Genomic DNA, 24,277 nt, shown 5'->3' on the forward strand with positions numbered 1-24,277 from the left:
CGCCCCATACAACACCGGCCCTGTGAGCGAGCACTAAAGCTGCTCTTTGTTATGCAAAGTGCCTGATTGTCAGCAAGGAGGGCTTGGGTGTTGTGGCTTTGAAGAGATTTGGAGGGGGTGTCACCAGGACAAGGCAGGGCTGCTCGCCCTTTCTCCTTCACATAAGTGCAAAATCCAGCTGACGTGTCTCTTCCAGGATCATTAACGTTGAATGCTTGACCAGCGCAGAATCGACAGGCTGAAAAGTATCAGAAGATTCGTTAAAAGCACGGGGATATAGCTCAGTGGTAGAGCATTTGACTGCAGATCAAGAAGTCCCTGGTTCAAATCCGGGTGTCCCCTTCTACTTTTCTTAAATTTTAATAATAAATAATTGTTTATTCACAAAGATATGTGTTCCTTTTCTAATTACACTTGGCATCAGTGAACATTTACCCTTCAAGATGCATGATCAAAAAGTGTTCTGGTTTCATCCTAGTTAACATATTGCTAACAGCAATTATGCACTTTTTAAAGTGTCCGTTTAGTGTTTTAGCTCCACTTTTGCTGCCTGCTCCTTGAGATCAAGGAACATTTGTATTTACAGAACCCAAGGGTGCTACACACTGTCCACCCCTCATCCCCCACACCTGTAAGCAAGCGGGGCACATTCAGATTGAAATTGGCCCCCAGGAGCCCTAACAAATGTTGTCCCGGTGTTGTATGCTATCCTGCATCCCCATGGTAGCTTGTGGGATACATTGTTTGGCAATCTCCGGAGCCACGCTCACTTGGATACCCCGCCCCATACAACACCGGCCCTGTGTGCGAGCACTGAACCCGCTCTTTGTTATGCAAAGTGCCTGATTGTCAGCAAGGAGGGCTTGGGCGTTGTGGCTGCTTTGAAGAGATTTGGAGGGGATGTCACCAGGACAAGGCAGGGCTGCTCGCCCTTTCTCCTTCACATAAGTGCAAAATCCAGCTGACGTGTCTCTTCCAGGATCATTAACGTTGAATGCTTGACCAGCGCAGAATCGACAGCCTGAAAAGTATCAGAAGATGCCCTAAAAGCACGGGGATATAGCTCAGTGGTAGAGTATTTGACTGCAGATCAAGAGGTCCCTGGTTCAAATCCGGGTGTCCCCTTCTACTTTTCTTAAATTTTAATAGTAAATAATTGTTTATTCACAAAGATATGTGTTCCTTTTCTAATTACACTTGGCATCAGTGAACATTTACCCTTCAAGATGCATGATCAAAAAGTGTTCTGGTTTCATCCTAGTTAACATATTGCTAACAGCAATTGTGCACTTTTTAAAGTGTCCGTTTAGTGTTTTAGCTCCACTTTTGCTGCCTGCTCCTTGAGATCAAGGAACATTTGTATTTACAGAACCCAAGGGTGCTACACACTGTCCACCCCTCACCCCCCACACCTGTAAGCAAGCGGGGCACATTCAGATTGAAATTGGCCCCCAGGAGCCCTAACAAATGTTGTCCCGGTGTTTTATGCTATCCTGCATCCCCATGGTAGCTTGTGGGATACATTGTTTGGAAATCTCCGGAGCCACGCTCACTTGGATACCCCGCCCCATACAACACCGGCCCTGTGAGCGAGCACTAAAGCTGCTCTTTGTTATGCAAAGTGCCTGATTGTCAGCAAGGAGGGCTTGGGTGTTGTGGCTTTGAAGAGATTTGGAGGGGGTGTCACCAGGACAAGGCAGGGCTGCTCGCCCTTTCTCCTTCACATAAGTGCAAAATCCAGCTGACGTGTCTCTTCCAGGATCATTAACGTTGAATGCTTGACCAGTGCAGAATCGACAGCCTGAAAAGTATCAGAAGATTCGCGAAAAGCACGGGGATATAGCTCAGTGGTAGAGCATTTGACTGCAGATCAAGAGGTCCCTGGTTCAAATCCGGGTGTCCCCTTCGACTTTTCTTAAATTTTAATAATAAATAATTGTTTATTCACAAAGATATGTGTTCCTTTTCTAATTACACTTGGCATCAGTGAACATTTACGCTTCAAGATGCATGATCAAAAAGTATTCTGGTTTCATCCTAGTTAACATATTGCTAACAGCAATTATGCACTTTTTAAAGTGTCCGTTTAGTGTTTTAGCTCCACTTTTGCTGCCTGCTCCTTGAGATCAAGGAACATTTGTATTTACAGAACCCAAGGGTGCTACACACTGTCCACCCCTCATCCCCCACACCTGTAAGCAAGCGGGGCACATTCAGATTGAAACAGATTGAAATTGGCCCCCAGGAGCCCTAACAAATGTTGTCCCAGTGTTGTACGCTATCCTGCATCACCCATGGTAGCTTGTGGGATACATTGTTTGGCAATCTCCGGAGCCACGCTCACTTGGATACCCCGCCCCATACAACACCGGCCCTGTGTGCGAGCACTGAACCCGCTCTTTGTTATGCAAAGTGCCTGATTGTCAGCAAGGAGGGCTTGGGCGTTGTGGCTGCTTTGAAGAGATTTGGAGGGGGTGTCACCAGGACAAGGCAGGGCTGCTCGCCCTTTCTCCTTCACATAAGTGCTAAATCCAGCTGACGTGTCTCTTCCAGGATCATTAACGTTGAATGCTTGACCAGCGCAGAATCGACAGCCTGAAAAGTATCAGAAGATTCCCTAAAAGCACGGGGTTATAGCTCAGTAGTAGAGCATTTGACTGCAGATCAAGAGGTCCGTGGTTCAAATCCGGGTGTCCCCTTCTACTTTTCTTAAATTTTAATAATAAATAATTGTTTATTCACAAAGATATGTGTTCCTTTTCTAATTACACTTGGCATCAGTGAACATTTACCCTTCAAGATGCATGATCAAAAAGTGTTCTGGTTTCATCCTAGTTAACATATTGCTAACAGCAATTATGCACTTTTTAAAGTGTCCGTTTAGTGTTTTAGCTCCACTTTTGCTGCCTGCCCCTTGAGATCAAGGAACATTTGTATTTACAGAACCCAAGGGTGCTACACACTGTCCACCCCTCACCCCCCACACCTGTAAGCAAGCGGGGCACATTCAGATTGAAATTGGCCCCCAGGAGCCCTAACAAATGTTGTCCCGGTGTTGTATGCTATCCTGCGTCCCCATGGTAGCTTGTGGGATACATTGTTTGGAAATCTCCGGAGCCACGCTCACTTGGATACCCCGCCCCATACAACACCGGCCCTGTGAGCGAGCACTAAAGCTGCTCTTTGTTATGCAAAGTGCCTGATTGTCAGCAAGGAGGGCTTGGGTGTTGTGGCTTTGAAGAGATTTGGAGGGGGTGTCACCAGGACAAGGCAGGGCTGCTCGCCCTTTCTCCTTCACATAAGTGCTAAATCCAGCTGACGTGTCTCTTCCAGGATCATTAACGTTGAATGCTTGACCAGCGCAGAATCGACAGCCTGAAAAGTATCAGAAGATTCGCTAAAAGCACGGGGATATAGCTCAGTGGTAGAGCATTTGACTGCAGATCAAGAGGTCCCTGGTTCAAATCCGGGTGTCCCCTTCGACTTTTCTTAAATTTTAATAATAAATAATTGTTTATTCACAAAGATATGTGTTCCTTTTCTAATTACACTTGGCATCAGTGAACATTTACGCTTCAAGATGCATGATCAAAAAGTGTTCTGGTTTCATCCTAGTTAACATCTTGCGGACAGCAATTATGCACTTTTTAAAGTGTCCGTTTAGTGTTTTAGCTCCACTTTTGCTGCCTGCTCCTTGAGATCAAGGAACATTTGTATTTACAGAACCCAAGGGTGCTACACACTTTCCACCCCTCATCCCCCACACCTGTAAGCAAGCGGGGCACATTCAGATTGAAATTGGCCCCCAGGAGCCCTAACAAATGTTGTCCCAGTGTTGTACGCTATCCTGCATCACCCATGGTAGCTTGTGGGATACACTGTTTGGCAATCTCTGGAGCCACGCTCACTTGGATACCCCGCCCCATACAACACCGGCCCTGTGTGCGAGCACTGAACCCGCTCTTTGTTATGCAAAGTGCCTGATTGTCAGCAAGGAAGGCTTGGGCGTTGTGGCTGCTTTGAAGAGATTTGGAGGGGGTGTCACCAGGACAAGGCAGGGCTGCTTGCCCTTTCTCCTTCACATAAGTGCTAAATCCAGCTGACGTGTCTCTTCCAGGATCATTAATGTTGAATGCTTGACCAGCGCAGAATCGACAGCCTGAAAAGTATCAGAAGATTCCCTAAAAGCACGGGGATATAGCTCAGTGGTAGAGCATTTGACTGCAGATCAAGAGGTCCCTGGGTCAAATCCGGGTGTCCCCTTCTACTTTTCTTAAATTTTAATAATAAATAATTGTTTATTCACAAAGATATGTGTTCCTTTTCTAATTACACTTGGCATCAGTGAACATTTACCCTTCAAGATGCATGATCAAAAAGTGTTCTGGTTTCATCCTAGTTAACATATTGCTAACAGCAATTATGCACTTTTTAAAGTGTCCGTTTAGTGTTTTAGCTCCACTTTTGCTGCCTGCTCCTTGAGATCAAGGAACATTTGTATTTACAGAACCCAAGGGTGCTACACACTGTCCACCCCTCACCCCCCACACCTGTAAGCAAGCGGGGCACATTCAGATTGAAATTGGCCCCCAGGAGCCCTAACAAATGTTGTCCCGGTGTTGTATGCTATCCTGCATCCCCATGGTAGCTTGTGGGATACATTGTTTGGAAATCTCCGGAGCCACGCTCACTTGGATACCCCGCCCCATACAACACCGGCCCTGTGAGCGAGCACTAAAGCTGCTCTTTGTTATGCAAAGTGCCTGATTGTCAGCAAGGAGGGCTTGGGTGTTGTGGCTTTGAAGAGATTTGGAGGGGGTGTCACCAGGACAAGGCAGGGCTGCTCGCCCTTTCTCCTTCACATAAGTGCTAAATCCAGCTGACGTGTCTCTTCCAGGATCATTAACGTTGAATGCTTGACCAGCGCAGAATCGACAGCCTGAAAAGTATCAGAAGATTCGCTAAAAGCACGGGGATATAGCTCAGTGGTAGAGCATTTGACTGCAGATCAAGAGGTCCCTGGTTCAAATCCGGGTGTCCCCTTCGACATTTCTTAAATTTTAATAATAAATAATTGTTTATTCACAAAGATATGTGTTCCTTTTCTAATTACACTTGGCATCAGTGAACATTTACGCTTCAAGATGCATGATCAAAAAGTGTTCTGGTTTCATCCTAGTTAACATCTTGCGGACAGCAATTATGCACTTTTTAAAGTGTCCGTTTAGTGTTTTAGCTCCACTTTTGCTGCCTGCTCCTTGAGATCAAGGAACATTTGTATTTACAGAACCCAAGGGTGCTACACACTGTCCACCCCTCACCCCCCACACCTGTAAGCAAGCGGGGCACATTCAGATTGAAATTGGCCCCCAGGAGCCCTAACAAATGTTGTCCCGGTGTTGTATGCTATCCTGCATCCCCATGGTAGCTTGTGGGATACATTGTTTGTAAATCTCTGGAGCCACGCTCACTTGGATACCCCGCCCCATACAACACCGGCCCTGTGTGCGAGCACTGAACCCGCTCTTTGTTATGCAAAGTGCCTGATTGTCAGCAAGGAGGGCTTGGGCGTTGTGGCTGCTTTGAAGAGATTTGGAGGGGGTGTCACCAGGACAAGGCAGGGCTGCTTGCCCTTTCTCCTTCACATAAGTGCTAAATCCAGCTGACGTGTCTCTTCCAGGATCATTAATGTTGAATGCTTGACCAGCGCAGAATCGACAGCCTGAAAAGTATCAGAAGATTCCCTAAAAGCACGGGGATATAGCTCAGTGGTAGAGCATTTGACTGCAGATCAAGAGGTCCCTGGGTCAAATCCGGGTGTCCCCTTCTACTTTTCTTAAATTTTAATAATAAATAATTGTTTATTCACAAAGATATGTGTTCCTTTTCTAATTACACTTGGCATCAGTGAACATTTACCCTTCAAGATGCATGATCAAAAAGTGTTCTGGTTTCATCCTAGTTAACATATTGCTAACAGCAATTATGCACTTTTTAAAGTGTCCGTTTAGTGTTTTAGCTCCACTTTTGCTGCCTGCTCCTTGAGATCAAGGAACATTTGTATTTACAGAACCCAAGGGTGCTACACACTGTCCACCCCTCACCCCCCACACCTGTAAGCAAACGGGGCACATTCAGATTGAAATTGGCCCCCAGGAGCCCTAACAAATGTTGTCCCGGTGTTTTATGCTATCCTGCATCCCCATGGTAGCTTGTGGGATACATTGTTTGGAAATCTCCGGAGCCACGCTCACTTGGATACCCCGCCCCATACAACACCGGCCCTGTGAGCGAGCACTAAAGCTGCTCTTTGTTATGCAAAGTGCCTGATTGTCAGCAAGGAGGGCTTGGGTGTTGTGGCTTTGAAGAGATTTGGAGGGGGTGTCACCAGGACAAGGCAGGGCTGCTCGCCCTTTCTCCTTCACATAAGTGCAAAATCCAGCTGACGTGTCTCTTCCAGGATCATTAACGTTGAATGCTTGACCAGTGCAGAATCGACAGCCTGAAAAGTATCAGAAGATTCGCTAAAAGCACGGGGATATAGCTCAGTGGTAGAGCATTTGACTGCAGATCAAGAGGTTCCCTGGTTCAAATCCGGGTGTCCCCTTCGACTTTTCTTAAATTTTAATAATAAATAATTGTTTATTCACAAAGATATGTGTTCCTTTTCTAATTACACTTGGCATCAGTGAACATTTACGCTTCAAGATGCATGATCAAAAAGTGTTCTGGTTTCATCCTAGTTAACATCTTGCGGACAGCAATTATGCACTTTTTAAAGTGTCCGTTTAGTGTTTTAGCTCCACTTTTGCTGCCTGCTCCTTGAGATCAAGGAACATTTGTATTTACAGAACCCAAGGGTGCTACACACTGTCCACCCCTCATCCCCCACACCTGTAAGCAAGCGGGGCACATTCAGATTGAAATTGGCCCCCAGGAGCCCTAACAAATGTTGTCCCAGTGTTGTAAGCTATCCTGCATCACCCATGGTAGCTTGTGGGATACATTGTTTGGCAATCTCCGGAGCCACGCTCACTTGGATACCCCGCCCCATACAACACCGGCCCTGTGTGCGAGCACTGAACCCGCTCTTTGTTATGCAAAGTGCCTGATTGTCAGGAAGGAGGGCTTGGGCGTTGTGGCTGCTTTGAAGAGATTTGGAGGGGGTGTCACCAGGACAAGGCAGGGCTGCTCGCCCTTTCTCCTTCACATAAGTGCTAAATCCAGCTGACGTGTCTCTTCCAGGATCATTAACGTTGAATGCTTGACCAGAGCAGAATCGACAGCCTGAAAAGTATCAGAAGATTCCCTAAAATCACGGGGATATAGCTCAGTGGTAGAGCATTTGACTGCAGATCAAGAGGTCCCTGGTTCAAATCCGGGTGTCCCCTTCTACTTTTCTTAAATTTTAATAATAAATAATTGTTTATTCACAAAGATATGTGTTCCTTTTCTAATTACACTTGGCATCAGTGAACATTTACCCTTCAAGATGCATGATCAAAAAGTGTTCTGGTTTCATCCTAGTTAACATATTGCTAACAGCAATTATGCACTTTTTAAAGTGTCCGTTTAGTGTTTTAGCTCCACTTTTGCTGCCTGCTCCTTGAGATCAAGGAACATTTGTATTTACAGAACCCAAGGGTGCTACACACTGTCCACCCCTCACCCCCCACACCTGTAAGCAAGCGGGGCACATTCAGATTGAAATTGGCCCCCAGGAGCCCTAACAAATGTTGTCCCGGTGTTGTATGCTATCCTGCATCCCCATGGTAGCTTGTGGGATACATTGTTTGGAAATCTCCGGAGCCACGCTCACTTGGATACCCCGCCCCATACAACACCGGCCCTGTGAGCGAGCACTAAAGCTGCTCTTTGTTATGCAAAGTGCCTGATTGTCAGCAAGGAGGGCTTGGGTGTTGTGGCTTTGAAGAGATTTGGAGCGGGTGTCACCAGGACAAGGCAGGGCTGCTCGCCCTTTCTCCTTCACATAAGTGCAAAATCCAGCTGACGTGTCTCTTCCAGGATCATTAACGTTGAATGCTTGACCAGTGCAGAATCGACAGCCTGAAAAGTATCAGAAGATCCGCTAAAAGCACGGGGATATAGTTCAGTGGTAGAGCATTTGACTGCAGATCAAGAGGTCCCTGGTTCAAATCCGGGTGTCCCCTTCGACTTTTCTTAAATTTTAATAATAAATAATTGTTTATTCACAAAGATATGTGTTCCTTTTCTAATTACACTTGGCATCAGTGAACATTTACGCTTCAAGATGCATGATCAAAAAGTGTTCTGGTTTCATCCTAGTTAACATCTTGCGGACAGCAATTATGCACTTTTTAAAGTGTCCGTTTAGTGTTTTAGCTCCACTTTTGCTGCCTGCTCCTTGAGATCAAGGAACATTTGTATTTACAGAACCCAAGGGTGCTACACACTGTCCACCCCTCGTCCCCCACACCTGTAAGGAAGCGGGGCACATTCAGATTGAAATTGGCCCCCAGGAGCCCTAACAAATGTTGTCCCAGTGTTGTACGCTATCCTGCATCACCCATGGTAGCTTGTGGGATACATTGTTTGGCAATCTCCGGAGCCACGCTCACTTGGATACCCCGCCCCATACAACACCGGCCCTGTGTGCGAGCACTGAACCCGCTCTTTGTTGTGCAAAGTGCCTGATTGTCAGCAAGGAGGGCTTGGGCGTTGTGGCTGCTTTGAAGAGATTTGGAGGGGGTGTCACCAGGACAAGGCAGGGCTGCTCGCCCTTTCTCCTTCACATAAGTGCTAAATCCAGCTGACGTGTCTCTTCCAGGATCATTAACGTTGAATGCTTGACCAGAGCAGAATCGACAGCCTGAAAAGTATCAGAAGATTCCCTAAAATCACGGGGATATAGCTCAGTGGTAGAGCATTTGACTGCAGATCAAGAGGTCCCTGGTTCAAATCCGGGTGTCCCCTTCTACTTTTCTTAAATTTTAATAATAAATAATTGTTTATTCACAAAGATATGTGTTCCTTTTCTAATTACACTTGGCATCAGTGAACATTTACCCTTCAAGATGCATGATCAAAAAGTGTTCTGGTTTCATCCTAGTTAACATATTGCTAACAGCAATTATGCACTTTTTAAAGTGTCCGTTTAGTGTTTTAGCTCCACTTTTGCTGCCTGCTCCTTGAGATCAAGGAACATTTGTATTTACAGAACCCAAGGGTGCTACACACTGTCCACCCCTCACCCCCCACACCTGTAAGCAAGCGGGGCACATTCAGATTGAAATTGGCCCCCAGGAGCCCTAACAAATGTTGTCCCGGTGTTGTATGCTATCCTGCATCCCCATGGTAGCTTGTGGGATACATTGTTTGGAAATCTCCGGAGCCACGCTCACTTGGATACCCCGCCCCATACAACACCGGCCCTGTGAGCGAGCACTAAAGCTGCTCTTTGTTATGCAAAGTGCCTGATTGTCAGCAAGGAGGGCTTGGGTGTTGTGGCTTTGAAGAGATTTGGAGGGGGTGTCACCAGGACAAGGCAGGGCTGCTCGCCCTTTCTCCTTCACATAAGTGCTAAATCCAGCTGACGTGTCTCTTCCAGGATCATTAACGTTGAATGCTTGACCAGCGCAGAATCGACAGCCTGAAAAGTATCAGAAGATTCGCTAAAAGCACGGGGATATAGCTCAGTGGTAGAGCATTTGACTGCAGATCAAGAGGTCCCTGGTTCAAATCCGGGTGTCCCCTTCGACTTTTCTTAAATTTTAATAATAAATAATTGTTTATTCACAAAGATATGTGTTCCTTTTCTAATTACACTTGGCATCAGTGAACATTTACGCTTCAAGATGCATGATCAAAAAGTGTTCTGGTTTCATCCTAGTTAACATCTTGCGGACAGCAATTATGCACTTTTTAAAGTGTCCGTTTAGTGTTTTAGCTCCACTTTTGCTGCCTGCTCCTTGAGATCAAGGAACATTTGTATTTACAGAACCCAAGGGTGCTACACACTTTCCACCCCTCATCCCCCACACCTGTAAGCAAGCGGGGCACATTCAGATTGAAATTGGCCCCCAGGAGCCCTAACAAATGTTGTCCCAGTGTTGTACGCTATCCTGCATCACCCATGGTAGCTTGTGGGATACACTGTTTGGCAATCTCTGGAGCCACGCTCACTTGGATACCCCGCCCCATACAACACCGGCCCTGTGTGCGAGCACTGAACCCGCTCTTTGTTATGCAAAGTGCCTGATTGTCAGCAAGGAGGGCTTGGGCGTTGTGGCTGCTTTGAAGAGATTTGGAGGGGGTGTCACCAGGACAAGGCAGGGCTGCTTGCCCTTTCTCCTTCACATAAGTGCTAAATCCAGCTGACGTGTCTCTTCCAGGATCATTAATGTTGAATGCTTGACCAGCGCAGAATCGACAGCCTGAAAAGTATCAGAAGATTCCCTAAAAGCACGGGGATATAGCTCAGTGGTATAGCATTTGACTGCAGATCAAGAGGTCCCTGGTTCAAATCCGGGTGTCCCCTTCTACTTTTCTTAAATTTTAATAATAAATAATTGTTTATTCACAAAGATATGTGTTCCTTTTCTAATTACACTTGGCATCAGTGAACATTTACCCTTCAAGATGCATGATCAAAAAGTGTTCTGGTTTCATCCTAGTTAACATATTGCTAACAGCAATTATGCACTTTTTAAAGTGTCCGTTTAGTGTTTTAGCTCCACTTTTGCTGCCTGCTCCTTGAGATCAAGGAACATTTGTATTTACAGAACCCAAGGGTGCTACACACTGTCCACCCCTCGTCCCCCACACCTGTAAGGAAGCGGGGCACATTCAGATTGAAATTGGCCCCCAGGAGCCCTAACAAATGTTGTCCCGGTGTTTTATGCTATCCTGCATCCCCATGGTAGCTTGTGGGATACATTGTTTGGAAATCTCCGGAGCCACGCTCACTTGGATACCCCGCCCCATACAACACCGGCCCTGTGAGCGAGCACTAAAGCTGCTCTTTGTTATGCAAAGTGCCTGATTGTCAGCAAGGAGGGCTTGGGTGTTGTGGCTTTGAAGAGATTTGGAGGGGGTGTCACCAGGACAAGGCAGGGCTGCTCGCCCTTTCTCCTTCACATAAGTGCTAAATCCAGCTGACGTGTCTCTTCCAGGATCATTAACGTTGAATGCTTGACCAGCGCAGAATCGACAGCCTGAAAAGTATCAGAAGATTCGCTAAAAGCACGGGGATATAGCTCAGTGGTAGAGCATTTGACTGCAGATCAAGAGGTCCCTGGTTCAAATCCGGGTGTCCCCTTCGACTTTTCTTAAATTTTAATAATAAATAATTGTTTATTCACAAAGATATGTGTTCCTTTTCTAATTACACTTGGCATCAGTGAACATTTACGCTTCAAGATGCATGATCAAAAAGTGTTCTGGTTTCATCCTAGTTAACATCTTGCGGACAGCAATTATGCACTTTTTAAAGTGTCCGTTTAGTGTTTTAGCTCCACTTTTGCTGCCTGCTCCTTGAGATCAAGGAACATTTGTATTTACAGAACCCAAGGGTGCTACACACTGTCCACCCCTCACCCCCCACACCTGTAAGCAAGCGGGGCACATTCAGATTGAAATTGGCCCCCAGGAGCCCTAACAAATGTTGTCCCGGTGTTGTATGCTATCCTGCATCCCCATGGTAGCTTGTGGGATACATTGTTTGGAAATCTCCGAAGCCACGCTCACTTGGATACCCCGCCCCATACAACACCGGCCCTGTGAGCGAGCACTAAAGCTGCTCTTTGTTATGCAAAGTGCCTGATTGTCAGCAAGGAGGGCTTGGGTGTTGTGGCTTTGAAGAGATTTGGAGGGGGTGTCACCAGGACAAGGCAGGGCTGCTCGCCCTTTCTCCTTCACATAAGTGCAAAATCCAGCTGACGTGTCTCTTCCAGGATCATTAACGTTGAATGCTTGACCAGCGCAGAATCGACAGGCTGAAAAGTATCAGAAGATTCGCTAAAAGCACGGGGATATAGCTCAGTGGTAGAGCATTTGACTGCAGATCAAGAAGTCCCTGGTTCAAATCCGGGTGTCCCCTTCTACTTTTCTTAAATTTTAATAATAAATAATTGTTTATTCACAAAGATATGTGTTCCTTTTCTAATTACACTTGGCATCAGTGAACATTTACCCTTCAAGATGCATGATCAAAAAGTGTTCTGGTTTCATCCTAGTTAACATATTGCTAACAGCAATTATGCACTTTTTAAAGTGTCCGTTTAGTGTTTTAGCTCCACTTTTGCTGCCTGCTCCTTGAGATCAAGGAACATTTGTATTTACAGAACCCAAGGGTGCTACACACTGTCCACCCCTCACCCCCCACACCTGTAAGCAAGCGGGGCACATTCAGATTGAAATTGGCCCCCAGGAGCCCTAACAAATGTTGTCCCGGTGTTGTATGCTATCCTGCATCCCCATGGTAGCTTGTGGGATACATTGTTTGGAAATCTCCGAAGCCACGCTCACTTGGATACCCCGCCCCATACAACACCGGCCCTGTGAGCGAGCACTAAAGCTGCTCTTTGTTATGCAAAGTGCCTGATTGTCAGCAAGGAGGGCTTGGGTGTTGTGGCTTTGAAGAGATTTGGAGGGGATGTCACCAGGACAAGGCAGGGCTGCTCGCCCTTTCTCCTTCACATAAGTGCAAAATCCAGCTGACGTGTCTCTTCCAGGATCATTAACGTTGAATGCTTGACCAGCGCAGAATCGACAGCCTGAAAAGTATCAGAAGATGCCCTAAAAGCACGGGGATATAGCTCAGTGGTAGAGTATTTGACTGCAGATCAAGAGGTCCCTGGTTCGAATCCGGGTGTCCCCTTCTACTTTTCTTAAATTTTAATAGTAAATAATTGTTTATTCACAAAGATATGTGTTCCTTTTCTAATTACACTTGGCATCAGTGAACATTTACCCTTCAAGATGCATGATCAAAAAGTGTTCTGGTTTCATCCTAGTTAACATATTGCTAACAGCAATTATGCACTTTTTAAAGTGTCCGTTTAGTGTTTTAGCTCCACTTTTGCTGCCTGCTCCTTGAGATCAAGGAACATTTGTATTTACAGAACCCAAGGGTGCTACACACTGTCCACCCCTCACCCCCCACACCTGTAAGCAAGCGGGGCACATTCAGATTGAAATTGGCCCCCAGGAGCCCTAACAAATGTTGTCCCGGTGTTTTATGCTATCCTGCATCCCCATGGTAGCTTGTGGGATACATTGTTTGGAAATCTCCGGAGCCACGCTCACTTGGATACCCCGCCCCATACAACACCGGCCCTGTGAGCGAGCACTAAAGCTGCTCTTTGTTATGCAAAGTGCCTGATTGTCAGCAAGGAGGGCTTGGGTGTTGTGGCTTTGAAGAGATTTGGAGGGGGTGTCACCAGGACAAGGCAGGGCTGCTCGCCCTTTCTCCTTCACATAAGTGCAAAATCCAGCTGACGTGTCTCTTCCAGGATCATTAACGTTGAATGCTTGACCAGTGCAGAATCGACAGCCTGAAAAGTATCAGAAGATTCGCGAAAAGCACGGGGATATAGCTCAGTGGTAGAGCATTTGACTGCAGATCAAGAGGTCCCTGGTTCAAATCCGGGTGTCCCCTTCGACTTTTCTTAAATTTTAATAATAAATAATTGTTTATTCACAAAGATATGTGTTCCTTTTCTAATTACACTTGGCATCAGTGAACATTTACGCTTCAAGATGCATGATCAAAAAGTATTCTGGTTTCATCCTAGTTAACATATTGCTAACAGCAATTATGCACTTTTTAAAGTGTCCGTTTAGTGTTTTAGCTCCACTTTTGCTGCCTGCTCCTTGAGATCAAGGAACATTTGTATTTACAGAACCCAAGGGTGCTACACACTGTCCACCCCTCATCCCCCACACCTGTAAGCAAGCGGGGCACATTCAGATTGAAATTGGCCCCCAGGAGCCCTAACAAATGTTGTCCCAGTGTTGTACGCTATCCTGCATCACCCATGGTAGCTTGTGGGATACATTGTTTGGCAATCTCCGGAGCCACGCTCACTTGGATACCCCGCCCCATACAACACCGGCCCTGTGTGCGAGCACTGAACCCGCTCTTTGTTATGCAAAGTGCCTGATTGTCAGCAAGGAGGGCTTGGGCGTTGTGGCTGCTTTGAAGAGATTTGGAGGGGGTGTCACCAGGACAAGGCAGGGCTGCTCGCCCTTTCTCCTTCACATAAGTGCTAAATCCAGCTGACGTGTCTCTTCCAGGATCATTAACGTTGAATGCTTGACCAGCGCAGAATCGACAGCCTGAAAAGTATCAGAAGATTCCCTAAAAGCACGGGGTTATAGCTCAGTAGTAGAGCATTTGACTGCAGATCAAGAGGTCCGTGGTTCAAATCCGGGTGTCCCCTTCTACTTTTCTTAAATTTTAATAATAAATAATTGTTTATTCACAAAGATATGTGTTCCTTTTCTAATTACACTTGGCATCAGTGAACATTTACCCTTCAAGATGCATGATCAAAAAGTGTTCTGGTTTCATCCTAGTTAACATATTGCTAACAGCAATTATGCACTTTTTAAAGTGTCCGTTTAGTGTTTTAGCTCCACTTTTGCTGCCTGCCCCTTGAGATCAAGGAACATTTGTATTTACAGAACCCAAGGGTGCTACACACTGTCCACCCCTCACCCCCCACACCTGTAAGCAAGCGGGGCACATTCAGATTGAAATTGGCCCCCAGGAGCCCTAACAAATGTTGTCCCGGTGTTGTATGCTATCCTGCGTCCCCATGGTAGCTTGTGGGATACATTGTTTGGAAATCTCCGGAGCCACGCTCACTTGGATACCCCGCCCCATACAACACCGGCCCTGTGAGCTAGCACTAAAGCTGCTCTTTGTTATGCAAAGTGCCTGATTGTCAGCAAGGAGGGCTTGGGTGTTGTGGCTTTGAAGAGATTTGGAGGGGGTGTCACCAGGACAAGGCAGGGCTGCTCGCCCTTTCTCCTTCACATAAGTGCAAAATCCAGCTGACGTGTCTCTTCCAGGATCATTAAGGTTGAATGCTTGACCAGCGCAGAATCGACAGGCTGAAAAGTATCAGAAGATATGCTAAAAGCACGGGGATATAGCTCAGTGGTAGAGCATTTGACTGCAGATCAAGAAGTCCCTGGTTCAAATCCGGGTGTCCCCTTCTACTTTTCTTAAATTTTAATAATAAATAATTGTTTATTCACAAAGATATGTGTTCCTTTTCTAATTACACTTGGCATCAGTGAACATTTACCCTTCAAGATGCATGATCAAAAAGTGTTCTGGTTTCATCCTAGTTAACATATTGCTAACAGCAATTATGCACTTTTTAAAGTGTCCGTTTAGTGTTTTAGCTCCACTTTTGCTGCCTGCTCCTTGAGATCAAGGAACATTTGTATTTACAGAACCCAAGGGTGCTACACACTGTCCACCCCTCATCCCCCACACCTGTAAGCAAGCGGGGCACATTCAGATTGAAATTGGCCCCCAGGAGCCCTAACAAATGTTGTCCCAGTGTTGTACGCTATCCTGCATCACCCATGGTAGCTTGTGGGATACATTGTTTGGCAATCTCCGGAGCCACGCTCACTTGGATACCCCGCCCCATACAACACCGGCCCTGTGTGCGAGCACTGAACCCGCTCTTTGTTATGCAAAGTGCCTGATTGTCAGCAAGGAGGGCTTGGGCGTTGTGGCTGCTTTGAAGAGATTTGGAGGGGATGTCACCAGGACAAGGCAGGGCTGCTCGCCCTTTCTCCTTCACATAAGTGCAAAATCCAGCTGACGTGTCTCTTCCAGGATCATTAACGTTGAATGCTTGACCAGCGCAGAATCGACAGCCTGAAAAGTATCAGAAGATGCCCTAAAAGCACGGGGATATAGCTCAGTGGTAGAGCATTTGACTGCAGATCAAGAGGTCCCTGGTTCAAATCCGGGTGTCCCCTTCTACTTTTCTTAAATTTTAATAATAAATAATTGTTTATTCACAAAGATATGTGTTCCTTTTCTAATTACACTTGGCATCAGTGAACATTTATCCTTCAAGATGCATGATCAAAAAGTGTTCTGGTTTCATCCTAGTTAACATATTGCTAACAGCAATTATGCACTTTTTAAAGTGTCCGTTTAGTGTTTTAGCTCCACTTTTGCTGCCTGCTCCTTGAGATCAAGGAACATTTGTATTTACAGAACCCAAGGGTGCTACACACTGTCCACCCCTCACCCCCCACACCTGTAAGCAAGCGGGGCACATTCAGATTGAAATTGGCCCCCAGGAGCCCTAACAAATGTTGTCCCGGTGTTGTATGCTATCCTGCATCCCCATGGTAGCTTGTGGGATACATTGTTTGGAAATCTCCGGAGCCACGCTCACTTGGATACCCCGCCCCATACAACACCGGCCCTGTGAGCGAGCACTAAAGCTGCTCTTTGTTATGCAAAGTGCCTGATTGTCAGCAAGGAGGGCTTGGGTGTTGTGGCTTTGAAGAGATTTGGAGGGGGTGTCACCAGGACAAGGCAGGGCTGCTCGCCCTTTCTCCTTCACATAAGTGCAAAATCCAGCTGACGTGTCTCTTCCAGGATCATTAACGTTGAATGCTTGACCAGCGCAGAATCGACAGGCTGAAAAGTATCAGAAGATTCGCTAAAAGCACGGGGATATAGCTCAGTGGTAGAGCATTTGACTGCAGATCAAGAGGTCCCTGGTTCAAATCCGGGTGTCCCCTTCTACTTTTCTTAAATTTTAATAATAAATAATTGTTTATTCACAAAGATATGTGTTCCTTTTCTAATTACACTTGGCATCAGTGAACATTTACCCTTCAAGATGCATGATCAAAAAGTGTTCTGGTTTCATCCTAGTTAACATATTGCTAACAGCAATTATGCACTTTTTAAAGTGTCCGTTTAGTGTTTTAGCTCCACTTTTGCTGCCTGCTCCTTGAGATCAAGGAACATTTGTATTTACAGAACCCAAGGGTGCTACACACTGTCCACCCCTCATCCCCCACACCTGTAAGCAAGCGGGGCACATTCAGATTGAAATTGGCCCCCAGGAGCCCTAACAAATGTTGTCCCGGTGTTGTATGCTATCCTGCATCCCCATGGTAGCTTGTGGGATACATTGTTTGGAAATCTCCGGAGCCACGCTCACTTGGATACCCCGCCCCATACAACACCGGCCCTGTGAGCGAGCACTAAAGCTGCTCTTTGTTATGCAAAGTGTCTGATTGTCAGCAAGGAGGGCTTGGGCGTTGTGGCTGCTTTGAAGAGATTTGGAGGGGGTGTCACCAGGACAAGGCAGGGCTGCTCGCCCTTTCTCCTTCACATAAGTGCTAAATCCAGCTGACGTGTCTCTTCCAGGATCATTAATGTTGAATGCTTGACCAGCGCAGAATCGACAGCCTGAAAAGTATCAGAAGATTCCCTAAAAGCACGGGGATATAGCTCAGTGGTAGAGCATTTGACTGCAGATCAAGAGGTCCCTGGTTCAAATCCGGGTGTCCCCTTCTACTTTTCTTAAATTTTAATAGTAAATAATTGTTTATTCACAAAGATATGTGTTCCTTTTCTAATTACACTTGGCATCAGTGAACATTTACCCTTCAAGATGCATGATCAAAAAGTGTTCTGGTTTCATCCTAGTTAACATATTGCTAACAGCAATTATGCACTTTTTAAAGTGTCCGTTTAGTGTTTTAGCTCCACTTTTGCTGCCTGCTCCTTGAGATCAAGGAACATTTGTATTTACAGAACCCAAGGGTGCTACACACTGTCCACCCCTCACCCCCCACACCTGTAAGCAAGCGGGGCACATTCAGATTGAAATTGGCCCCCAGGAGCCCTAACAAATGTTGTCCCGGTGTTTTATGCTATCCTGCATCCCCATGGTAGCTTGTGGGATACATTGTTTGGAAATCTCCAGAGCCACGCTCACTTGGATACCCCGCCCCATACAACACCGGCCCTGTGAGCGAGCACTAAAGCTGCTCTTTGTTATGCAAAGTGCCTGATTGTCAGCAAGGAGGGCTTGGGTGTTGTGGCTTTGAAGAGATTTGGAGGGGGTGTCACCAGGACAAGGCAGGGCTGCTCGCCATTTCTCCTTCACATAAGTGCAAAATCCAGCTGACGTGTCTCTTCCAGGATCATTAACGTTGAATGCTTGACCAGTGCAGAATCGACAGCCTGAAAAGTATCAGAAGATTCGCGAAAAGCACGGGGATATAGCTCAGTGGTAGAGCATTTGACTGCAGATCAAGAGGTCCCTGGTTCAAATCCGGGTGTCCCCTTCGACTTTTCTTAAATTTTAATAATAAATAATTGTTTATTCACAAAGATATGTGTTCCTTTTCTAATTACACTTGGCATCAGTGAACATTTACGCTTCAAGATGCATGATCAAAAAGTATTCTGGTTTCATCCTAGTTAACATATTGCTAACAGCAATTATGCACTTTTTAAAGTGTCCGTTTAGTGTTTTAGCTCCACTTTTGCTGCCTGCTCCTTGAGATCAAGGAACATTTGTATTTACAGAACCCAAGGGTGCTACACACTGTCCACCCCTCATCCCCCACACCTGTAAGCAAGCGGGGCACATTCAGATTGAAATTGGCCCCCAGGAGCCCTAACAAATGTTGTCCCAGTGTTGTACGCTATCCTGCATCACCCATGGTAGCTTGTGGGATACATTGTTTGGCAATCTCCGGAGCCAAGCTCACTTGGATACCCCGCCCCATACAACACCGGCCCTGTGTGCGAGCACTGAACCCGCTCTTTGTTATGCAAAGTGCCTGATTGTCAGCAAGGAGGGCTTGGGCGTTGTGGCTGCTTTGAAGAGATTTGGAGGGGGTGTCACCAGGACAAGGCAGGGCTGCTCGCCCTTTCTCCTTCACATAAGTGCTAAATCCAGCTGACGTGTCTCTTCCAGGATCATTAACGTTGAATGCTTGACCAGCGCAGAATCGACAGCCTGAAAAGTATCAGAAGATTCCCTAAAAGCACGGGGTTATAGCTCAGTAGTAGAGCATTTGACTGCAGATCAAGAGGTCCCTGGTTCAAATCCGGGTGTCCCCTTCTACTTTTCTTAAATTTTAATAATAAATAATTGTTTATTCACAAAGATATGTGTTCCTTTTCTAATTACACTTGGCATCAGTGAACATTTACCCTTCAAGATGCATGATCAAAAAGTGTTCTGGTTTCATCCTAGTTAACATATTGCTAACAGCAATTATGCACTTTTTAAAGTGTCCGTTTAGTGTTTTAGCTCCACTTTTGCTGGCTGCTCCTTGAGATCAAGGAACATTTGTATTTACAGAACCCAAGGGTGCTACACACTGTCCACCCATCACCCCCCACACCTGTAAGCAAGCGGGGCACATTCAGATTGAAATTGGCCCCCAGGAGCCCTAACAAATGTTGTCCCGGTGTTGTATGCTATCCTGCATCCCCATGGTAGCTTGTGGGATACATTGTTTGGAAATCTCCGGAGCCACGCTCACTTGGATACCCCGCCCCATACAACACCGGCCCTGTGAGCGAGCACTAAAGCTGCTCTTTGTTATGCAAAGTGCCTGATTGTCAGCAAGGAGGGCTTGGGTGTTGTGGCTTTGAAGAGATTTGGAGGGGGTGTCACCAGGACAAGGCAGGGCTGCTCGCCCTTTCTCCTTCACATAAGTGCAAAATCCAGCTGACGTGTCTCTTCCAGGATCATTAACGTTGAATGCTTGACCAGCGCAGAATCGACAGCCTGAAAAGTATCAGAAGATTCGCTAAAAGGACGGGGATATAGCTCAGTGGTAGAGCATTTGACTGCAGATCAAGAGGTCCCTGGTTCAAATCCGAGTGTCCCCTTCCACTTTTCTTAAATTTTAATAATAAATAATTGTTTATTCACAAAGATATGTGTTCCTTTTCTAATTACACTTGGCATCAGTGAACATTTACGCTTCAAGATGCATGATCAAAAAGTGTTCTGGTTTCATCCTAGTTAACATCTTGCGGACAGCAATTATGCACTTTTTAAAGTGTCCGTTTAGTGTTTTAGCTCCACTTTTGCTGCCTGCTCCTTGAGATCAAGGAACATTTGTATTTACAGAACCCAAGGGTGCTACACACTGTCCACCCCTCATCCCCCACACCTGTAAGCAAGCGGGGCACATTCAGATTGAAATTGGCCCCCAGGAGCCCTAACAAATGTTGTCCCAGTGTTGTACGCTATCCTGCATCACCCATGGTAGCTTGTGGGATACATTGTTTGGCAATCTCCGGAGCCACGCTCACTTGGATACCCCGCCCCATACAACACCGGCCCTGTGTGCGAGCACTGAACCCGCTCTTTGTTATGCAAAGTGCCTGATTGTCAGCAAGGAGTGCTTGGGCGTTGTGGCTGCTTTGAAGAGATTTGGAGGGGGTGTCACCAGGACAAGGCAGGGCTGCTCGCCCTTTCTCCTTCACATAAGTGCTAAATCCAGCTGACGTGTCTCTTCCAGGATCATTAACGTTGAATGCTTGACCAGTGCAGAATCGACAGCCTGAAAAGTATCAGAAGATTCCCTAAAAGCACGGGGATATAGCTCAGTGGTAGAGCATTTGACTGCAGATCAAGAGGTCCCTGGTTCAAATCCGGGTGTCCCCTTCGACTTTTCTTAAATTTTAATAATAAATAATTGTTTATTCACAAAGATATGTGTTCCTTTTCTAATTACACTTGGCATCAGTGAACATTTACCCTTCAAGATGCATGATCAAAAAGTGTTCTGGTTTCATCCTAGTTAACATATTGCTAACAGCAATTATGCACTTTTTAAAGTGTCCGTTTAGTGTTTTAGCTCCACTTTTGCTGCCTGCTCCTTGAGATCAAGGAACATTTGTATTTACAGAACCCTAGGGTGCTACACACTGTCCACCCCTCACCCCCCACACCTGTAAGCAAGCGGGGCACATTCAGATTGAAATTGGCCCCCAGGAGCCCTAACAAATGTTGTCCCGGTGTTGTATGCTATCCTGCATCCCCATGGTAGCTTGTGGGATACATTGTTTGGAAATCTCCGGAGCCACGCTCACTTGGATACCCCGCCCCATACAACACCGGCCCTGTGAGCGAGCACTAAAGCTGCTCTTTGTTATGCAAAGTGCCTGATTGTCAGCAAGGAGGGCTTGGGTGTTGTGGCTTTGAAGAGATTTGGAGGGGGTGTCACCAGGACAAGGCAGGGCTGCTCGCCCTTTCTCCTTCACATAAGTGCAAAATCCAGCTGACGTGTCTCTTCCAGGATCATTAACGTTGAATGCTTGACCAGTGCAGAATCGACAGCCTGAAAAGTATCAGAAGATTCGCTAAAAGCACGGGGATATAGCTCAGTGGTAGAGCATTTGACTGCAGATCAAGAGGTCCCTGGTTCAAATTCGGGTGTCCCCTTCTACTTTTCTTAAATTTTAATAATAAATAATTGTTTATTCACAAAGATATGTGTTCCTTTTCTAATTACACTTGGCATCAGTGAACATTTACGCTTCAAGATGCATGATCAAAAAGTGTTCTGGTTTCATCCTAGTTAACATCTTGCGGACAGCAATTATGCACTTTTTAAAGTGTCCGTTTAGTGTTTTAGCTCCACTTTTGCTGCCTGCTCCTTGAGATCAAGGAACATTTGTATTTACAGAACCCAAGGGTGCTACACACTGTCCACCCCTCATCCCCCACACCTGTAAGCAAGCGGGGCACATTCAGATTGAAATTGGCCCCCAGGAGCCCTAACAAATGTTGTCCGAGTGTTGTACGCTATCCTGCATCACCCATGGTAGCTTGTGGGATACACTGTTTGGCAATCTCCGGAGCCACGCTCACTTGGATACCCCGCCCCATACAACACCGGCCCTGTGTGCGAGCACTGAACCCGCTCTTTGTTATGCAAAGTGCCTGATTGTCATCAAGGAGGGCTTGGGCGTTGTGGCTGCTTTGAAGAGATTTGGAGGGGGTGTCACCAGGACAAGGCAGGGCTGCTCGCCCTTTCTCCTTCACATAAGTGCTAAATCCAGCTGACGTGTCTCTTCCAGGATCATTAACGTTGAATGCTTGACCAGCGCAGAATCGACAGCCTGAAAAGTATCAGAAGATTCCCTAAAAGCACGGGGATATAGCTCAGTGGTAGAGCATTTGACTGCAGATCAAGAGGTCCCTGGTTCAAATCCGGGTGTCCCCTTCGACTTTTCTTAAATTTTAATAATAAATAATTGTTTATTCACAAAGATATGTGTTCCTTTTCTAATTACACTTGGCATCAGTGAACATTTACGCTTCAAGATGCATGATCAAAAAGTGTTCTGGTTTCATCCTAGTTAACATCTTGCGGACAGCAATTATGCACTTTTTAAAGTGTCCGTTTAGTGTTTTAGCTCCACTTTTGCTGCCTGCTCCTTGAGATCAAGGAACATTTGTATTTACAGAACCCAAGGGTGCTGTCCACCCCTCATCCCCCACACCTGTAAGCAAGCGGGGCACATTCAGATTGAAATTGGCCCCCAGGAGCCCTAACAAATGTTGTCCCAGTGTTGTACGCTATCCTGCATCACCCATGGTAGCTTGTGGGATACATTGTTTGGCAATCTCCGGAGCCACGCTCACTTGGATACCCCGCCCCATACAACACCGGCCCTGTGTGCGAGCACTGAACCCGCTCTTTGTTATGCAAAGTGCCTGATTGTCAGCAAGGAGGGCTTGGGCGTTGTGGCTGCTTTGAAGAGATTTGGAGGGGGTGTCACCAGGACAAGGCAGGGCTGCTCACCCTTTCTCCTTCACATAAGTGCTAAATCCAGCTGACGTGTCTCTTCCAGGATCATTAAAGTTGAATGCTTGACCAGCGCAGAATCGTCAGCCTGAAAAGTATCAGAAGATTCCCTAAAAGCACGGGGATATAGCTCAGTGGTAGAGCATTTGACTGCAGATCAAGAGGTCCCTGGTTCAAATCCGGGTGTCCCCTTCTACTTTTCTTAAATTTTAATAATAAATAATTGTTTATTCACAAAGATATGTGTTCCTTTTCTAATTACACTTGGCATCAGTGAACATTTACCCTTCAAGATGCATGATCAAAAAGTGTTCTGGTTTCATCCTAGTTAACATATTGCTAACAGCAATTATGCACTTTTTAAAGTGTCCGTTTAGTGTTTTAGCTCCACTTTTGCTGCCTGCTCCTTGAGATCAAGGAACATTTGTATTTACAGAATCCAAGGGTGCTACACACTGTCCACCCCTCACCCCCCACACCTGTAAGCAAGCGGGGCACATTCAGATTGAAATTGGCCCCCAGGAGCCCTAACAAATGTTGTCACGGTGTTTTATGCTATCCTGCATCCCCATGGTAGCTTGTGGGATACATTGATTGGAAATCTCCGGAGCCACGCTCACTTGGATACCCCGCCCCATACAACACCGGCCCTGTGAGCGAGCACTAAAGCTGCTCTTTGTTATGCAAAGTGCCTGATTGTCAGCAAGGAGGGCTTGGGTGTTGTGGCTTTGAAGAGATTTGGAGGGGGTGTCACCAGGACAAGGCAGGGCTGCTCGCCCTTTCTCCTTCACATAAGTGCAAAATCCAGCTGACGTGTCTCTTCCAGGATCATTAACGTTGAATGCTTGACCAGTGCAGAATCGACAGCCTGAAAAGTATCAGAAGATTCGCTAAAAGCACGGGGATATAGCTCAGTGGTAGAGCATTTGACTGCAGATCAAGAGGTCCCTGGTTCAAATCCGGGTGTCCCCTTCCACTTTTCTTAAATTTTAATAATAAATAATTGTTTATTCACAAAGATATGTGTTCCTTTTCTAATTACACTTGGCATCAGTGAACATTTACGCTTCAAGATGCATGATCAAAAAGTGTTCTGGTTTCATCCTAGTTAACATCTTGCGGACAGCAATTATGCACTTTTTAAAGTGTCCGTTTAGTGTTTTAGCTCCACTTTTGCTGCCTGCTCCTTGAGATCAAGGAACATTTGTATTTACAGAACCCAAGGGTGCTACACACTGTCCACCCCTCATCCCCCACACCTGTAAGCAAGCGGGGCACATTCAGATTGAAATTGGCCCCCAGGAGCCCTAACAAATGTTGTCCCAGTGTTGTACGCTATCCTGCATCACCCATGGTAGCTTGTGGGATACATTGTTTGGCAATCTCCGGAGCCACGCTCACTTGGATACCCCGCCCCATACAACACCGGCCCTGTGTGCGAGCACTGAAC

At 46.2% G+C, this 24,277-nt stretch overlaps 29 non-coding genes across 29 annotated transcripts; all 29 read left to right on the top strand.

Moving 5' to 3' along the window:
• The first annotated feature begins 270 nt into the window (after positions 1-270).
• Positions 271-342, top strand: TRNAC-GCA (transfer RNA cysteine (anticodon GCA)). Its single transcript has one exon. It is a non-coding gene; the product is annotated as a tRNA-Cys (tRNA).
• Positions 343-1,053: 711 nt separating this feature from the next.
• Positions 1,054-1,125, top strand: TRNAC-GCA (transfer RNA cysteine (anticodon GCA)). Its single transcript has one exon. It is a non-coding gene; the product is annotated as a tRNA-Cys (tRNA).
• A 708-nt stretch (positions 1,126-1,833) lies between these two features.
• On the top strand, positions 1,834-1,905 carry TRNAC-GCA (transfer RNA cysteine (anticodon GCA)). Its single transcript has one exon. It is a non-coding gene; the product is annotated as a tRNA-Cys (tRNA).
• A 1,502-nt stretch (positions 1,906-3,407) lies between these two features.
• Positions 3,408-3,479, top strand: TRNAC-GCA (transfer RNA cysteine (anticodon GCA)). Its single transcript has one exon. It is a non-coding gene; the product is annotated as a tRNA-Cys (tRNA).
• A 712-nt stretch (positions 3,480-4,191) lies between these two features.
• Positions 4,192-4,263, top strand: TRNAC-GCA (transfer RNA cysteine (anticodon GCA)). The gene has a single exon. It is a non-coding gene; the product is annotated as a tRNA-Cys (tRNA).
• A 708-nt stretch (positions 4,264-4,971) lies between these two features.
• TRNAC-GCA (transfer RNA cysteine (anticodon GCA)) lies at positions 4,972-5,043 on the top strand. Its single transcript has one exon. It is a non-coding gene; the product is annotated as a tRNA-Cys (tRNA).
• Positions 5,044-5,754: 711 nt separating this feature from the next.
• Positions 5,755-5,826, top strand: TRNAC-GCA (transfer RNA cysteine (anticodon GCA)). Its single transcript has one exon. It is a non-coding gene; the product is annotated as a tRNA-Cys (tRNA).
• A 708-nt stretch (positions 5,827-6,534) lies between these two features.
• TRNAC-GCA (transfer RNA cysteine (anticodon GCA)) lies at positions 6,535-6,607 on the top strand. The gene has a single exon. It is a non-coding gene; the product is annotated as a tRNA-Cys (tRNA).
• Positions 6,608-7,319: 712 nt separating this feature from the next.
• Positions 7,320-7,391, top strand: TRNAC-GCA (transfer RNA cysteine (anticodon GCA)). The gene has a single exon. It is a non-coding gene; the product is annotated as a tRNA-Cys (tRNA).
• Positions 7,392-8,099: 708 nt separating this feature from the next.
• On the top strand, positions 8,100-8,171 carry TRNAC-GCA (transfer RNA cysteine (anticodon GCA)). Its single transcript has one exon. It is a non-coding gene; the product is annotated as a tRNA-Cys (tRNA).
• A 712-nt stretch (positions 8,172-8,883) lies between these two features.
• TRNAC-GCA (transfer RNA cysteine (anticodon GCA)) lies at positions 8,884-8,955 on the top strand. Its single transcript has one exon. It is a non-coding gene; the product is annotated as a tRNA-Cys (tRNA).
• Positions 8,956-9,663: 708 nt separating this feature from the next.
• TRNAC-GCA (transfer RNA cysteine (anticodon GCA)) lies at positions 9,664-9,735 on the top strand. The gene has a single exon. It is a non-coding gene; the product is annotated as a tRNA-Cys (tRNA).
• A 712-nt stretch (positions 9,736-10,447) lies between these two features.
• On the top strand, positions 10,448-10,519 carry TRNAC-GCA (transfer RNA cysteine (anticodon GCA)). Its single transcript has one exon. It is a non-coding gene; the product is annotated as a tRNA-Cys (tRNA).
• A 708-nt stretch (positions 10,520-11,227) lies between these two features.
• Positions 11,228-11,299, top strand: TRNAC-GCA (transfer RNA cysteine (anticodon GCA)). Its single transcript has one exon. It is a non-coding gene; the product is annotated as a tRNA-Cys (tRNA).
• Positions 11,300-12,007: 708 nt separating this feature from the next.
• On the top strand, positions 12,008-12,079 carry TRNAC-GCA (transfer RNA cysteine (anticodon GCA)). The gene has a single exon. It is a non-coding gene; the product is annotated as a tRNA-Cys (tRNA).
• Positions 12,080-12,787: 708 nt separating this feature from the next.
• TRNAC-GCA (transfer RNA cysteine (anticodon GCA)) lies at positions 12,788-12,859 on the top strand. The gene has a single exon. It is a non-coding gene; the product is annotated as a tRNA-Cys (tRNA).
• A 708-nt stretch (positions 12,860-13,567) lies between these two features.
• TRNAC-GCA (transfer RNA cysteine (anticodon GCA)) lies at positions 13,568-13,639 on the top strand. The gene has a single exon. It is a non-coding gene; the product is annotated as a tRNA-Cys (tRNA).
• Positions 13,640-15,131: 1,492 nt separating this feature from the next.
• Positions 15,132-15,203, top strand: TRNAC-GCA (transfer RNA cysteine (anticodon GCA)). The gene has a single exon. It is a non-coding gene; the product is annotated as a tRNA-Cys (tRNA).
• Positions 15,204-15,915: 712 nt separating this feature from the next.
• On the top strand, positions 15,916-15,987 carry TRNAC-GCA (transfer RNA cysteine (anticodon GCA)). The gene has a single exon. It is a non-coding gene; the product is annotated as a tRNA-Cys (tRNA).
• A 708-nt stretch (positions 15,988-16,695) lies between these two features.
• TRNAC-GCA (transfer RNA cysteine (anticodon GCA)) lies at positions 16,696-16,767 on the top strand. Its single transcript has one exon. It is a non-coding gene; the product is annotated as a tRNA-Cys (tRNA).
• Positions 16,768-17,478: 711 nt separating this feature from the next.
• Positions 17,479-17,550, top strand: TRNAC-GCA (transfer RNA cysteine (anticodon GCA)). Its single transcript has one exon. It is a non-coding gene; the product is annotated as a tRNA-Cys (tRNA).
• A 708-nt stretch (positions 17,551-18,258) lies between these two features.
• TRNAC-GCA (transfer RNA cysteine (anticodon GCA)) lies at positions 18,259-18,330 on the top strand. The gene has a single exon. It is a non-coding gene; the product is annotated as a tRNA-Cys (tRNA).
• A 712-nt stretch (positions 18,331-19,042) lies between these two features.
• On the top strand, positions 19,043-19,114 carry TRNAC-GCA (transfer RNA cysteine (anticodon GCA)). Its single transcript has one exon. It is a non-coding gene; the product is annotated as a tRNA-Cys (tRNA).
• A 708-nt stretch (positions 19,115-19,822) lies between these two features.
• On the top strand, positions 19,823-19,894 carry TRNAC-GCA (transfer RNA cysteine (anticodon GCA)). The gene has a single exon. It is a non-coding gene; the product is annotated as a tRNA-Cys (tRNA).
• A 712-nt stretch (positions 19,895-20,606) lies between these two features.
• Positions 20,607-20,678, top strand: TRNAC-GCA (transfer RNA cysteine (anticodon GCA)). The gene has a single exon. It is a non-coding gene; the product is annotated as a tRNA-Cys (tRNA).
• A 708-nt stretch (positions 20,679-21,386) lies between these two features.
• On the top strand, positions 21,387-21,458 carry TRNAC-GCA (transfer RNA cysteine (anticodon GCA)). Its single transcript has one exon. It is a non-coding gene; the product is annotated as a tRNA-Cys (tRNA).
• Positions 21,459-22,170: 712 nt separating this feature from the next.
• TRNAC-GCA (transfer RNA cysteine (anticodon GCA)) lies at positions 22,171-22,242 on the top strand. Its single transcript has one exon. It is a non-coding gene; the product is annotated as a tRNA-Cys (tRNA).
• A 705-nt stretch (positions 22,243-22,947) lies between these two features.
• On the top strand, positions 22,948-23,019 carry TRNAC-GCA (transfer RNA cysteine (anticodon GCA)). The gene has a single exon. It is a non-coding gene; the product is annotated as a tRNA-Cys (tRNA).
• Positions 23,020-23,727: 708 nt separating this feature from the next.
• On the top strand, positions 23,728-23,799 carry TRNAC-GCA (transfer RNA cysteine (anticodon GCA)). The gene has a single exon. It is a non-coding gene; the product is annotated as a tRNA-Cys (tRNA).
• Positions 23,800-24,277: the final 478 nt, after the last annotated feature.

This window comes from Ambystoma mexicanum, chromosome 1p (assembly GCF_040938575.1).
Source record: "Ambystoma mexicanum isolate Mex_15411 chromosome 1p, UKY_AmexF1_1, whole genome shotgun sequence".
Taxonomy (NCBI): Eukaryota; Metazoa; Chordata; class Amphibia; order Caudata; family Ambystomatidae; genus Ambystoma; species Ambystoma mexicanum.